This window comes from Ziziphus jujuba, chromosome 10 (genome assembly GCF_031755915.1).
Source record: "Ziziphus jujuba cultivar Dongzao chromosome 10, ASM3175591v1".
In the NCBI taxonomy this organism is placed as follows: Eukaryota; Viridiplantae; Streptophyta; class Magnoliopsida; order Rosales; family Rhamnaceae; genus Ziziphus; species Ziziphus jujuba.
In genome coordinates, this window is record NC_083388.1 from 24,946,796 (window position 1) to 24,960,950 (window position 14,155).

Below are 14,155 nucleotides of genomic sequence, written 5' to 3' on the forward strand. Positions count from 1 at the left end.
CCTTCTACTTTTATTGCAATGGCTGCAACACACAGCAAACCTTATTAAATAAAAAAAGTACATAAGGAGAGTGAATTAATCGATGGTTGCTTCACATTATATAATAAGGGTCTAATAATTGTTATCAGCCCAAAACTGCTTCTGGAGACAGTCAATAATATTCTTATCAACTTGGAAAGCCTTGGTGAGAACATCAGGATTGATACGAGGGTCTGATCCTAACACCGCATTAGTAATAGTGATAACTCTTGCGTTTTGGCTGCTCAAAGCAGCAAAAACAACAGCATTGTAATCTCCCTGTTGAACTAAAAATGAATGAGACCAACTGGGAACACACAAACACATCTCCTTTGTTGAGGATTTTAGTGAAGAGTTTGTTGCTTCCATCTTTTTGGTTGGATGTTACAAAACCAACCTCCAATGTTCCCTCTATGACTACAAGGATTTCGGTGCCTCGAGGTTGAGTGTGTGGAGGGTTTAGACCATATTGTCACGGGCCTAACTTTTCCGACACTCCCGTGCGGCACTTAGCACCTCTCTTGCTAAGTAAGCCTTGCTCACAAGCTATCACAATGCGGAAGCTAAGAGTAAGAGAATAGGAAGTAGGAGAGTTTGAGAGAATGTGGAGAGTATTTGTATTGCTAGAATTCTTAGATATGTTACAAATGAGAGTCCAACCCTTTACATAAAAGGCTTGGCATGTATCACAAAAATACAAGGTTTTAGATATGTACACATATCACCTATCTAGTTAGGGTTCTAGACTATTCTAGGGTTAGGTACAAGATATTTACATGGAGTATTCTAGAGAGATTCCAATCTACATTAGTCTAGGTTTTTCTTGAATCTTCTAGAATCTTCTGGGTTTCTCTTGGATCTTCATGAAGAGTGTAGAGTCTTCCAGTTAAACCTCAATGATTCTACTCCTTTTTCATGGGACGTGACACTCTCCCCTACTTAAACTCGCAACGCCCTCATTGCACCTTCTTCCTTGCCCGCCGAATGTGATCTTTGAGTTGCCGTTGTGTATTTTCGTGCTCCCCACTTGCTTTACCATCCGACAGGTTCTTCCCCTTCACCAAGTATTTGGTGTAGTTAGGCACGCTTCTACGTTGAACAACTCGATCCGCAGGTGTGGTTTCCACATTCTTGTCGGGTGAAGTCACTATCACCATGGGTGCCCTTCTTGACTTACCTTTCTTTGGGGCTTCCTTGCCCCCTTTCCCTACAACGGGAAGTGCCCTCTCATAGGGTCCGATCACCCCCTTATGCTCTTGTGTAGTGTTTTGGATTATTGGGGTAGCGGCTTGACTAAGTCCCCTTCCTTAACCTCTACATGCCTCGTCTCGTTGTCTCCACAACTTGAGGCCAATGCATGCAAACTCACTTGCTTCAACTCCTTTGGTACACCTGGCACCTTAGGAGATGTCTTAGCATGGCTTGGAGCATCCTTGTTAGTCTCTTGAGTAGCAACTAGGTTGATTTGCTCCTCCTTCTCAACCTGCAGTGCAGAAAAACTTTAGTCTCCCGCTTGCTAGCTTGTTCCGTAGGCACCATGCACGTCATTCCCCCATCCATGATGCACAACATGTTCGCAAATGGGAGTGGGAAAGCCTTTATTTGGTTGAAGAATTCCATGCCAAGGACAACCATGTAGTCATCCATGGACACAACCGTTAGGTTCAATTGGCCCTCCCAATCTCCGATGGTGGCTTTCACACCTCTAGCAACTCCTTGGAGCGGTTTTGCGTCCGAATTTACCGCCTTTATGTAGCCCCTTTCTTTTGTTGCCTTAATCCCAAGCCTTTGTGCCTCCTCCACTGATAGGAAATTATGTGAGGCACCCGTGTCCGCCAACGCCTTGGTGGGCACTCCATTGAGTTTTGCCTCTACGAACATTAGGTCACCCTTCTTTGTTTCCTTAGGAGCAGCCTTGATAGCATTCAACAATTGCAAGGAACCTATACTAGTTCCTTCCTCTTGCTTCTCCTTGTATTGGGTAGTCATGGCATTCAAAGCCTTCCTCTTTAGACAATCCCGAACCCAATGAGGTCCATCACATAAGAAACAAGAGTTTTTGGGTTTGGAAGCATCCTTACCTTTTTTAGATGCCTTCCACCTTGAACTTTTTAGCTTATGTGCAATTTCTTCCCTTTCATTCTCTTTAGACCTGCTAGGTTCTCCCCCACCTTTTCCATGATTGTCTTTCCATTCCTTTGGCTTTGGAGAGTCTCTTTGGTTGGAGTAGTCAATGAAGCCTTCAGCATACGCAATGGCACTAGCCAAATCTTGTACTCCATGCCTCTTCAACTCCGTCTTTGCCTAAGGTTGTAGCCCATCCATGAAGTAGAAAAGGGAGTCTTTATCCGATAGGCCCGGGATCTCCAACACCAAGTTAGTGAACTCCTTGATGTATTCCCGGATATGGCCCACTTGCTTGAGTTGTTGAAGGTGACTCCTTGACTCATCCTCGGCATTCTCCGGATAAAATTGCCTTTTTAGATCCTTTTCAAAGTCATCAAAGGTATGGAAAGTGCACGTACCTCGCTCTATGTCACCATGCCTCCTCCTCCACCATAACATGGCCATGTCGTTAAGGTAGAGAGTGGCAGTCCTAATCTTTGAAGCATCATCCACAATGCCCATCGCTTTAAAGTATTGCTCCAAGCCCCAAAGGAAATTCTCGAGCTCCCTCGCATTCCTTGCCCCAGAGTAGGAGCTTTGGCAATTTGATTCGTGGCCCCTCGCGTATGGTGGTTGTCCTTAACGCCACCGTCCTCTTGCAAAGAGCCCAATCACCCCGTATTTCCTCCATTTGGGTGCGGATAGTATCCAATTCTCTCTCCAACATGGCACGGAGGTCTGCTACCTCCCCCATGCATTGGTCGCTTGTCGAGCGGAGCTCCCTCCTTAAAGCATCATCCAACCCATTGAGTAACCCTCTCACGGCTTGGTTGATGGCAATGTCCTTCGACTCTACCCCATCTAGGCGACTCTTTAGTGCCTCAAACCGTTCATGTACTCGGGTAGCATGCTTTTCCAAGCGTAACTCTACGCCAGTCATCACATCCTTGGACTTGGACTTATGCCTCTGCCTCCCCGCATTGGGGTTGTGTTGCTCTTCATGACCTCGCACATCGGTAGCTCCCTCCACATTGATGGTAACCTCCGAGCTAGTCATCTTGCCTACTTCCACGTTACACCAACGATATGCTTGAGTAGCAACCAGGCTCTGATACTAACGGTCACGGGCCTAACTTTTCTAACACTCCCGTGTGGCACTTAGCACCTCCCTTGCTAAGTAAGCCTTGCTCACAAGTTATCACAATGCGAAAGCTAAGAGTAAGAGAATAGGAAGTAGGAGAGTTTGAGAGAATGTGGAGAGTACTTGTATTGCTAGAATTCTTAGATATGTTACAAATGAGAGTCCAACCCTTTACATAGAGGGCTTGGCACGTATCACAAAAATACAAGGTTCTAGATATGTACACATGTCACCTATCTAGTTAGGGTTCTAGACTATTCTAGGGTTATGAACAAGATATTTATATGGAGTATTCTAGAGAGATTCCAATCTACATTAGTCTAGGTTTCTTTTGAATCTTCTAGAATCTTCCGGGTTTCTCTTGGATCTTCATGAAGAGTGTAGAGTCTTCCAGTTAAACCTCAAGGATTCTACTCCTTTTTCATGGGACGTGACAATATGGTGCATAGTGAATACGAGCCAAGGATATGCCCAAAGTGTTGAGTCCTGGTGTTTTGTCAACGTTGAGTTGAGTTACGTTTAAGCCAAGTGGGTTAGATGTGTCCCTGGGCTTATCGAGCCCCGAAAAGAGGAAACCATTGGCCGTGACAACCTTGGGGTTCTTACAGAAATTTCCATTCACAAACACTGCTCAAAGGAGAAACTTTTATTAGTTTGGGAATTAATACTATACTATATATACTATAAAATTAAATATAGGTAAAGGAAAATAAAAAAGGTAAACATACAAGCAGATTCAATGTCAGAGTCTTTGACTGCAACATAGAAGTCCTGCAGAGGGCTGGGATCAGAGGCAGAGGCAAAGGAGGATGCCAAGCCAAGACTAGTTAGAAAACTAGTCTCTGTATTTTCTCTGCACGAAATACGTAGAAAACTTGGACAATTTTCCACTGCTTATTTATTTAGTGTTTATCTTAATCGAGGAAAAAATGTTCTTCAACCATTAAAAGAACAAGTAAAACTTATTTAATTTTTACTTCATTGTATGTTTCTCGAATTAAATGGTCCTCTTTTTTTATTATTTTTATTAATTCATGTCTTAAAGATTGCAACTTAATTCCCTTTTACTATATATGATTTAAGCTAAATATTAATTTGTTTGTTTTCTATTAAAAACTTCATTATTATTAACTAGGGCACCTTTCAGTACCATGTCAAAGTCCCATATTGGTTTTGCTTAGCCGGTAATTCATGCTGAAATTTTTAAGTTGAAATAATTGTCACAACTGTTGTGCATGTTCTTATCAATTCAAGTACAAATCTATAAAGATATCCCTTATTGCAGGGAAAGCAATTGAAGTGTCTTTTTTTTCTTTTTTTTTTCTTTTGTTTTTGAGAAGCAATTGAGATCAGTCGCTTAGTAAATTAATGACTAAATACCTTATGTTTTGGGGCCGGAACCCGACTGTTAATTTTATTAATGCTGGACAGAAATACCTTTGACTGTTTCTTCTCTAGAGAAGATCTTCATCAATTTGCCCACTTCTTTTATAAGTAATTTAACTAGCAATATGATTTATTATACTCTTTTGAGAAAAAATAATAAATATGCTTATATTTTTAAAGCGTCATTCAATTCTTATGATGAAATTGGCAGAAGCATTAAATTATTCCATCTTAAAAATTAATTTAGCATTATAACGTTTTCTGAATTAGTTGATTAAGTATTAAACTGATATATGGGGCATATTAATTTTCCTCTCACATAAATTTCTGGACTGTCCAATATCGACAATGCATGCATTTCTAATATCTAGCAAAGAAGCCATAGAAAAAAAGGAAAAAAAAAATAGTAATTTACCCATTAAAGAGTTCTCTCATATTCAATATGATATTAGAGGCACTGATTAATTTTTAAACTTTCTACATGATGTAGCTATTTATTAATCAAGTTTGTCACAATATGGTGGATATATAGTTGGTGGAAATAATTGGAAATTTGGAATTCAACAAATAGACTATTGTTACGAATTCTAAGAACAAAATTCAAGAACCTAAATCTAAAAACTAACACAGAAATTTATCGAGGTTCGGTCGAAATCAACCTACGTTATTGTGCTTCAATGTGAAGCTTCTGCACTAAATAAAATTGTATATGTTTACAAGCTCTAATTCATATCAACAATGGTGATCTCACATAAAACAAAAAAAAAAAAAAAATTCCAAAAAATCAATCCCAAAGCCCCAAATACACCCTCGCTCAATGGTTTCCCCAAAGAAACCACTCAGTCTCACACAAAGACATAAAGGAATGGACAACCTAAAAGAACTTTGGAATTTCTCTCTCTAAAACTGATCTGCAATTTTCTCACTCTGGAAGTAGAAGACAACCAGCACTCTGTTTTGATTCTTGAAGAAGACTCGTGCATGGCTTGTGGACCCCCTCTCTCAAAACACATAGTTTTGTTTATGATGTGGCATCAACAGATTAAAACCAAAACGACATAGTATCTTTTAAGTGAACCTAGTGGTTCTGCTGATGTGAAATACCATTGTTATATTACGAGCTTCCATAAACGATGCCGTTTTGCTAAAACCAGATAAACCATGAAAACAGCAGCTTGTTCAAATATAAACTTGATTTTTTATTTTTTTATTTTTTATTTTTTATTTTATTTTTTTATTATTTTGTGGGCCTTGATTACTTATGGTCCAAGTTTTAGAAACTTCTTTTATGGTAATTTTTGTTGGGGTGAGAAGGTTATGACCAAGAGCAAGCTAGCTTGAAGTGTTAGCAACAAGCAAGCTTTTGGTGATGCTCTTGGGAATGGTTGTGTGTGAGTTGTGTTTTTAGGTTTTGGTTATGGTGTTTTCTGGTTTTTAGGGTTCCTAGAGTGTTCTAAGGTGTTGAAAAAGAGATAAGAAGAAGAGGAACACGTTAGGTTTTTAAAATGAGGCTTAGATGTGTAGCCATTTCATTCATTTTACAATATAAGCTTGAAATTACAACTAGTTCACACATGCCAAGCATGTGAGCTTACAAAACGATTAAAGTATTTGAAATTTAAAAAGTAAAATGGTCAACACCTAACTTTTCATACACAAAAGAGTCAAAAACCAGCTGCAACATGTCTATTCCAAATATAGTAAAAAGTGGCACATGGTTTTGAACTAAGTTCCTATTGTTTAACTAGTTTGGGTAAACAACCAAACTAGCTTCACCTACTTAGTTCCCCTTTGTATCTGCTTATGAAACTTGGTTTGAAGCATCCTTGGTCATCAATAAATATTGTTCCAAGAGCTAGGAAAGTTCTGGAACCGGATCATGGGCCAAACAGCTCCAAAACTGTCCCATACTCTGCATACTGGGCCCATCAGATACAGCAATCTGGTTGGAATAGAAAATGGACTTTCCCATGTCATTTAGACCTGAAATTTGAACCATAGTCTTGTATATATGTCTGTAGATATCCCTCAAAATTTCAGCCCAAAACTCCATTTGCAACCTGAGATATAAGATAAATAGTGGAACTATGTTGCTGGAAATTATGAATCTAGCACCATAGGCACTTCAAGCATAACATTCCTACTCTTTTGTGCATAATTTTGCCTATAATTTTGCATACATAAATTAGGCACAAAACATTATCAAAAATATACCTTGCATCAATTAAAAACATACAAAAAATATAAACTCATAAAAGGAATGGATTTGATACCAAGGTGTGCATGCTAGCCGGTGACATGCACCATCAAGTGGCAAAATTGCCACACTTCAACAATTTTATGATGTTTTATGTAGGTAGGGTTAATTATTAGTATAAATATTATTATGTTTTTTTTTTCTTGTGTGTGCTGAAAGCCAACAACGGTTGAGAACCATTGAATAAACTAGTAGCAATTTTTTTCCCTTTCTTCTGGTGTTTGCATTCTATTTTGCGGCTCTGTTTTTATTTTTTGCTTCAAGTTTTTATTTTCATCTAACAAAGTGGTATCAGAGCTGGTATCACATGAACGGTAGCATAAACAGTGCATGCATGAACAATCTGCATAAACAGTCGTGTGAACAGTATCCGTGATAAAAAAAAAAAGACCAGTAACGGTATGGTTCCCTTCCAAGTTCCAACACTCAACAAGAATAACTATGATAATTGGAGTATCAAGATCAAGGCTTTGCTTGGCGCCCAAGACGTGTGGGATGTAGTGGAGAAAGGCTCATCGAATCAGAGAATGAAGGTGGTCTAACTCGTAACCAAAGAGACAATTTGAGACACTCAAGAAAGAGAGACAAGAAGGCTCTTTATCTAATCTATCAAGGATTAGATGATGATGCATTTGAGAAGATCTCAGAAGCCAAGTCGGCTAAATAAGCATAGGAGAAGCTTCAAATCTCCTACAAGGAAGCCGATCTAGTCAAGAAGGTGTGGCTTCAAACCTTGAAAGTTGAGTTTGAAACGCTGCATATGAAGGAAGGAGAAATCGATTACCCGATCTACCTTCCCACCGAAAATCACGACCAGTGGCTACTGGAAGCGCCACCGGCAATGACGGGTTCCGGTGACCACGGTGGCTCGTCGAGAAATTGATTTCCGGTGAGTTCCCAGTTGTACCGCCTATCTTCTCCCACTAATTCCGACTGCTTGAACCCAAATCCGGTGTCCACTTTCCTCAATTCTTAATGGATTGTGAGAATCGAAGGCCTAAAATCTGAGAGCTTTCCGACGAGATTCCGGTCACCACGGGTCCGACCTCCAAGAAGACCATATTCGTAATCCTCGCTTCACAAGCATCGATTCAGTATATCATTCGTAAATTTTGGTTGTCGTTTGTGTTCGCTCCCCCCAAATACCGGGTATTATTTATCCGAATAAAATATTAATTTATTTAATCCTGTGTAATATTGTTATTCTAAGAGCACATGTGAATCGTAGAATTGATCCTATGGAGGATCTTGGCTGGATTGCATGCTTAAGGTGAGTGACCCACCTTCAAAATTATTTTGCGATGTTAAAATATATATATTTTGTGTTAATTGGTTATTTGAAGAATATGTTTTATGTGTTGAATATTTAGTAAATTTATATTTGGAATTTTGATGCCAAAATTGAATGAATTATAATCATTTGTGCATCAAGAAATATTTTGATTTCAAGAATTTTATGGATATGGAATTTTGTCAATAATTGTTAAATTTTATTGTTGGAATATTGTGTAATTAGAAATGCTTTCATGTGAATTTTAATATATGTTTAATATTTGAACAAATTTCCATTTAAGTTTACAATGCCAATTTATGATGGTTTTAATATATGTGTTATTGCCAAAAATGTATTTGGGATTTTAAAGGAATTATGGTTTAAGGTTTTTAATTAATTATTGTTGAGTTTGATGTTGATTTTATAATGCATAACGAATGCGTTTACATTATTTTAAGAATATATGAATTTCATGTGGTTTTAATATTATTTTTGGCATTATTTGATTTTAAAGATTTCAAGAAAAATATTGGTCTAAGTTATGGTGCTTTCAAAATATATATTTTTGCACTTGAAATATTATATGGTGGATTTTATGATATGGAAAAAATTATATATTATCGATGGATTTATGTTGGTGATATTTAAGAAAAATATGGCATTGTGAATTTGAAAAATGGTATAATTTCCACAATGAATTTTGGAAAAATTGGGTATTTTAATAATAAACTTGGTTATTTATTTTAGACGCACTCATACAGTACTGGTGTTCTATATTGTATATGTGGATGAGTGCGCAAGTTGTAATGTCTCCCGTGAGTTGCCATTGGACCGAGGGCAGGCAAGTTCTATATGGTGCACATAAGCCGTCCCCCTCCATGGTCGGGATGACGGTTTAAGCAGCGGCGTTGTCGGGACGTCAAAGTGACCATATGCAAGTTTCTCTCTTTAACCTCCCGCCGGACGATGCTCGGGATGCTGGGTATCGTAGGGCATCACTGGTATATAGTGTGGTGCATTAAGTATTATTTTTCAGATATAAATTTCAAATCCCAAAGTTTTAAAGTTGTATTTAAATTAAATATATTTAATTTATTTTATCACCTATTTCCAATTATTATTTTCTAAAATGTATTTATTCATATTTTATGTCATTTATTTTAAAATAATGTTTTTAAAATGCATCTTGCCATATTTTTATTATATAGATTGATTCAATATTTCAAAATGAATTTTATAATATTTTTTACTACTTATTTTACATGATTGTTTGTAATTATTTAAATTATATTTTTGACACTTTTTATTTTGATTTATTAAATCAAATTTTATGAATTATATATTGAATGTCACTTTATGTTATATTATTTTAATGCAAGTATTTTAAATTATTTTATTGTATTTTATTCGTATTTGGATTATTTAATTATTTATTTAATTAATTATTGCTTGATTTTTGGGGCATAAAAGATTGGATTTTGCGAAAATGTTTTAAAAAGGAGAATCTTTCCAACGGAGTGAATGGTGAGGGTTTTGAGAGAAAATATTATTTTCAATTAATTAATTATTTATTTATTCTTAATTAATCAAATGTACTATGATTATCGTTACTATTATAATTGTATAGTAGATAGGGTCACTCACTGTGATTAGCATCTCATATTTTTAAATCCATTCCCCTACGTACAAAGATTGGTAGACATTCGTTCGGAGCGAGCTTGACCTTCGTTGCTATCGTATTTCAAGGAGTTCTCTTTCTTTTCATTTATTTCTATTGTAATATTTCTTTCCATCCTTTGTTGTATAACTTTCATACTTAATTGTACCCTATGATGCGTTGTATACTGTATTGGATATATTTTATTAAATACTGCATTAGTTCCCTATTTAATTCATGGAAGTGCTGACTATTGTGGAATTAAATTGTATAAGGTGGAGGAATAAGGCGGTATATATAGAAGTGTGTTTTCAATGCAGGGAATTGTGGTAAGTCCAACCCTTAGGGGAGGTTCTATCAGATTTTTCATTGGAGGATCCAGTAGGGTTTCCCTGGGATCAGGGCTTGTCTAGGATTCTGGTGAGGGATCTTAGATGGGTCCTGACAAAATGGGTTTCTTGAAGAAGAGGTTTATATTGAGCAAACCACAAGGATATGAAATCAAGGGACAAGAAAAAGTTTTAAGGTTGAAGAAAGCACTTTATGGGTTGAAGCAAGCACCAAGAGCTTGGAATGCTAGAATTAACAAGTATCTCCAAGAAAGGAATTTTATCAAGTGTCCATATGAGCATGCACTTTACATTAATTTTGATTGTGTGCTTGTATGTAGATGACTTAATTTTCACGGGCAGCAATTCAAGTATGTTTGCCGAGTTTAAGGAGGAGATGACGAGAGAGTTTGAGATGGCCAATATGGGGCTCATGTCTTACTATCTCGGCATTGAAGTAAAGCAAGAAGGTGAAGGCATTCTAATTACTCAAGAAGGGTATGCTAAGGAGGTATTCAAGAAGTTTAAGATGGATGATGCAAATCCGATTGGCACACCAATGGAATGTGGAGTCAAGTTATCGAAGCATGAGGAAGGAGAAAAATGGATCCAACATTTTTTAAGAGCTTGGTTGGAAGCTTAAGATATTTGACGTGTACAAGGTCAGACATTCTCTATGCAGTAGGAGTTATAAGTCGTTACATGGAAAATCTAACAACTCATTTGAAGGTTCCAAAAAGAATTCTTAGATACCTAAAAGGTACAACAATTTTTGGTTTGTATTATTCAACTTCCAATGATTACAAGCTTGTTGGATATAGTGATAGTGATTGGGGTGGAGACATATATGATCGTAAAAGCACAAGTGGCTTTGTGTTTTATTTGGGAGATACAGCTTTTACATGGATGTCAGAGAAGTAGTAAATTGTTACTCTTTCAACATGTGAAGAGGAGTATGTAGCTGCCACCTCATGTGTTTGTAATGCAATTTGGCTCGAAACTTGTTAAGGAAGTTGGGTTGTTCACAAGAAAAACCAACCAAGATATATGTGGATAATAAATCAACAATTGCCTTGTCCAAGAATCCTATTTTTCATGATCGAAGTAAACATAGTGATACAAGTTATCATTATATTAGAGAGTGCATTGTCAAAGGAGATTACAGCTGGAGTATGTGAAGTCTCAAGATCAAGTAGCTGATATTTTTACCAAACCTCTCAAGCACGAAGTCTTTGTTAAATTGAGAAGTCTCATAGGAATAACTAATCAAGTTTAAGGGGGAGTGTTGAAATATAAACTTGATTTTTTATTTTATATTATTATTATTATTATTATTTTGTGGGCCTTGATTATTTAGGATCCAAGGTTTCTTAGAATCCAAGTTTTAGAAACTTCTTTTATGGTAATTTTATGATGTTTTATGTTGGTAGGGTTAACTATTAGTATAAATGTTGCTTTATTTTTTTTTCTTGTGTGTTCTGAAAGCCAAAAACGGTTGAGAACCATTGAATAAACTAGTGGCAATTTTTTTCCCTTTCTTCTGGTGTTTGCATTCTGTTTTACTTCTAGTTTTTGTTTTCATCCAACACTGCTTGTATTCTTCTTTATTCTTTCACAATTTCAAGCCGGTAAACATACTTTTACGTACAGGAGGTTTTGAGGATTAAATCCTCACAACTATTTATATGAGAGGATCTTATCCATGGCCAAGTGTTAATTTACTATATATAATTAATTTGATGCTACTGTGACCTACATCCATTGACTATACATATATATATATATATATATGTAAAATATTAAGGAAACTTTATCTTAGAAAATTCAAACAAGAATCCCAATTTATTCAATGGCATAGGAAAGATACAGAGAGAGAGAGAGAGAGAGAGAGAGAGAGACAGAGACACAGATAGAGAGAAATACATTACAGTCAGATGGCATTCACAATCACAACAGCCTTATATTTATTTTATAATTGACTTTTTTACTGAAGCGACGGGAAAAGCATATCATACATTATTCTTTATAACCTATAAAGGGATAGGTATAAATTATTGATGATCAAGAGGCTGCTTCATGTGTGATAATGGGTTTAATTGTTATTATCAACCTAGAACTGCTTCTGGAGATAATCAATCACACTTCTTGTCAACTTGGAAAGCCTTGGTAAGAACATCAGGATTGATACGAGGGTCTGATCCAAACACAGGCTTAGCAATGGTAATCACTCCTGGGTTCTGGTTACTGAGAGCAGCAAATGTGGCAGTATTCTTATGTCCCCTGTTGATCCATCATTCTTCATCACATCTAGAGCTGCAAAATAACAAGAGCTAAATATTGTTCCAATTTAGAAAATTTTTCCTAGCAGAGTTCGATAAAATTTTCCCACTAATGTTTGGATGACTAGATTTTGTTACCTACTAATGTTGCGACAACAACATCCCTTCCAGAGGTTTTCATTGAAAAAGATAGTCTCATCTGATAATTTGGATATGTAGCATAGAAATCAGAATGTGCCATGTATATGTAATTTTGTGCCATTTTCCCAACTTCAGAGTTGGGATCAAGAATTACACCAATGCGTACCACTTTCTGTGATCCTACACTACTAGTTCCATTTTCAAAAGCAACACTACAACAGTCGCTTGTGATCCCCAATAGTAAGACAATGAACATGTAGAGATTGGCCATTTGGAGAAGGACTAAATTAAAGAGAGAAATTGTATGTAGATGGCTATCTAGATTAATTGTTTGTATGAATTAGTATGTTGGTTTGTTTTATGCATATTATATATATATACATATAAACATTGTCTATCTATATGAGCAGTGACAAATTTGTATATATATATATTGCATCAGCCAGTGGTCAACGTGTACAGTAACTTCGACGAAAGGCTCGCGCCGTGTAGAGGAAGGAAAATTGGACTGGATTCTCTTCTTCCACTACAAGAAATTCAGCTTTTATCGACAAAAGAAAATTGTCAGCAAAAATATAAAATTTGTCGGTAAATGTTTTACCGATGAAAATAAATTCATTAGCAATTTCGTCGCCTATGCCTCGTCTGCAATTGTATTTACCGACAAATTTTTAATTTTTGCCGGATAGATCTTTTGCCGACAAAAATTTAGTTTTCTAGCAAAAAACTATTCCCAACGAATCTAAAATCATCGGTATAAGGTTTTGGTGACAAAATAGAGCATATGGAAAACTTGTGAAAATATAACTAGTGACGAAATTATTTGTTGGCAAATCTTTTAGCGACGAAGTATATTTCGTCAGTAAATACAGTGACGAAGTATATTTTATTGGCAAAGATGATTTTAACGACAATGTATTAATTTCATCGGTAAAGACTTATAAACACATAAAAACATATATATATATATATATATAAAATATTGATTTCCTCTCTGTGAAAGGTTGTTTCTATAAATATATGTAATTGTGTAAAACTTTAAAATAATAGAGTTTATAGGGAAGTAATAAATTAAGTAATAGACTATGAAATTTTCACTTAAGCTAGATTAATCTAGCAAGGGCATGTGAGTGATCAATTAGTAGGACCAATGGACCATTGCATTAATGCCATCTCATCAAAAGATTAGCCCAAAACAAGTGGCATTTTGTCTGTTCCTGCCTATTTTTTAGCAACATTACTTTCAGCTAGAATACTACAAATATCTAATGATCAAACAGATTCAACTCAAAAAGCCAATTCAAACAAGAAAGAGTTTGCATCCCAAAAAGTTCGGCTTAAAACTACAAGAATTTTCAGCAACACAAAAGGAAATAAACCAGGTTTTAATATATTTTGGATTGAAATAAAGCTTCTTAATGCTATTTCACTTTGGATTCAACTAGCTCTTCATGAAAAATGGCTACTGAAGCTGATACTGTAGAAGCTATATATCATTTGACCATCTATACGTACAGGTATTTTGAATAAAGTCAATATATCAAACAATATCAGTAACTAGACAAAGA

At 36.2% G+C, this 14,155-nt stretch overlaps 1 pseudogene; it reads right to left on the reverse strand.

Annotated features, from left to right (window-relative positions):
• Window positions 1-111: 111 nt before the first annotated feature.
• Window positions 112-4,247, reverse strand: LOC107435883 (germin-like protein subfamily 1 member 14; annotated as a pseudogene).
• Window positions 4,248-14,155: the final 9,908 nt, after the last annotated feature.